Genomic DNA, 2,563 nt, shown 5'->3' with positions numbered 1-2,563 from the left:
CCCCGAGCGGGCGCGGTCCTCGGGGCCCAAGCGGGGCCGTGCCCGCGGGGGGAAGAGCAGGAGATCGAGGGATGGGCTGGTCCTATACGGGACGACCCCAAAAATTACGCAGTGTGCCTGAGAGCAGGGTCCATGACATGCGTGATGTGGGCTCAGCTGTGCCGACTGTGTCCCCTCCCGAGCTGCTTGTGCACCCACAGGAGCAGAACGGACCTGGACGCTGCCCAAGCATTGCTTGCTCAGCAATATCTAAACCAGCCCTCTGTTATCAACACTGTTCTTATCACAAACCCAAAACTTAGCCCCATAAAAGCTGTAATGAAGAAATTTAACTCTTAACTCGTGAGGCTCCATGCACAGCTGCTGTCCCTACTCCTGGAGCTGCTACCATTGCCATGCCTCTAACAGCCGTAGCTTCTCATCACTTCCTTCAATCATCTGAGACAGTTTCCAACAATCTTTGTTCAGCGCATGTATTTAATATTTTTTTTTGTTTCTTAATATAAACTCAGTCATAGTTTCAAATTAACTTTTTGTATATTCATCTTTTGCTACCTGAGTAATCATTTTATGCACCAAACTGACAGGGAGTTTTGTTACTTGGGCAACTGTAACACAACACCACTTTCATGACCAATAAAAATTCATGGAATTCTTAATAAAAAGTTAATCAAGTCAGTCAGTTGAGTTGCTGTGCTTGTTTTCGGATCTATACACAAAACTAAGCCTTTATTTGTGCAGCCTAACTGCTTCAAGAAGTGTATTTTTAGTCAGAAGCAAGACCTAAAAATGTGTCTGGTTGCTTTCCAAAGCCTAAAATGTTTAGTTGGGGTTTTAATGTCCCAATGCAGGATGGTGGAAACAAAGAAGTTGGGTTTGGTGCACCAAAAGGTGCCCTGAAACAGCTTGTGACTGCATACAGTGCATCAGGTCACAAGGCTCCGTTTAAGAGCTGTATGTCTAAGCCTTTAATTTCCTCCTAGCAGTACATATCTTGGATAAATGCTTTTATGCCCACAGAAGATGCAATTAGAGTTGCTATTCAACAAGAGCCAGAAACAGCAAGAACTGCCATGGTCATTGCTCAGTTTTCCTCCTAATTATACGCTCGTGCTTCCCAGCTCCACCCAGCAGTGAACCCAACCATACCTAAAGCTGTGTAACTACCCCAGCCAGAACGCCAAAGGAGATTTTACTGGCCCCTGTAATTGAACAGGCTGATAGTGTGTCGAGGCTTTGTGCAAATTACACAGTGGCCTGTGGTAGGGATGGGACAGAAGGATGCTCTTCCACAATGAGGGATCTGTGGCGGCGCACAGGAGGTCTGTGCAACACCAGCATTGAATTTTCTTGCATATCCAGAGTCAAACCAGCCATTGTCTGACTCGGTGGTTTCACAGTTTGCCCAAGTGATCTAGGACCACACTTCTTTCCAAGGGCACACACCTTTTTTCCCTCCCACCTTCCAGTTTCACTCTGAATAAGGAATGCTGATAAGGTGATGCATGACTTATGTCAACCTATTAAACCAAATTATCATTTTGTGGGTTTGAGTTTTTTTGGGATTTTCGGTTCCACAAATCACTGCAAGCTACAGGTAAGACCAAAATAAAGGAAGAGATGGGGAACCACGCAATGGTAGGACCATTTAATTCCTAAAATATTAATACAGTAGCCAGGTACACTGTAATATTTTTGCTTTTGGAGTTCAAACACTATTTCTAACACAGTGCATACATAAACCAAAAAATAATAAAATATCTAGAAGGCTGTGGGTAAAGCTAGCAAGCATCACCAAAATTGCTAGCAATGAATACACTTAGCATATTCAGCAGCCAAGAGTAATCCTTTGTGCTGAAGGACAGCAGGTAGTTTGTAGCCCTTATAAAGTCTTCCTTTCCATTGATTGGCCTTTTCCAAGGCATAGTTTTTAGGCCTTCATATTTAAAAAAAAATATTGAACACAGAAAACTGGTGGGATTGGAGAACAAGATTTCAAAGACATCTCAGTGCCTATTGTTGTCTCAGGTAAATATCCCAAGGCTGTTAAAAAAAAATTCTAACATACAACATGGGATGCCAACTTTTAAAATTCCATTTAGAGGGTTGTCTAAAACTTTTGGCATGGGAGCATCTTTGAAAATATAAGCTGAGTCTTAAATCATGTGGAAAATTGAGCTTTTGTGTCTATCAGCTAGATGCTCTAAAAAAAAATTTCATTCTTCATCAGTTGTCGCAGTGACCGCTCTCTTCAGCCCGGCCAGCACCTGCGGTGTGCAGCAGGAGTGGGAAGCAGCCGAAGGCTCGAGGCTTTAAAGCTGCTCCTCTGGAGTTCAGCTCTGCCCAGGGGAGCTGAAGCCCCAGGTGCTGTGGCTGTCAGCAGCCCCGACGAGGAAGAGGATAAAAAGTTGCGGGTAGGCTTGCCTTTGGATATAGTCTCAGGTTTACTGCCTCAACGACCCCCAAGGAGCACAAGCACAGATCTGATCTGTGCAACAACTTATAAAGGGAGGTGTTACAGTGGGGATGGCCAGACAGGGGACCAATAGGGGTCTTTGGGGGA

The sequence above is a fragment of the Corvus brachyrhynchos genome, unplaced genomic scaffold (genome assembly GCF_000691975.1).
Source record: "Corvus brachyrhynchos isolate BGI_N302 unplaced genomic scaffold, ASM69197v1 scaffold169, whole genome shotgun sequence".
NCBI lineage: Eukaryota > Metazoa > Chordata > Aves > Passeriformes > Corvidae > Corvus > Corvus brachyrhynchos.
Note: the sequence above shows the minus strand (reverse complement) of the source record.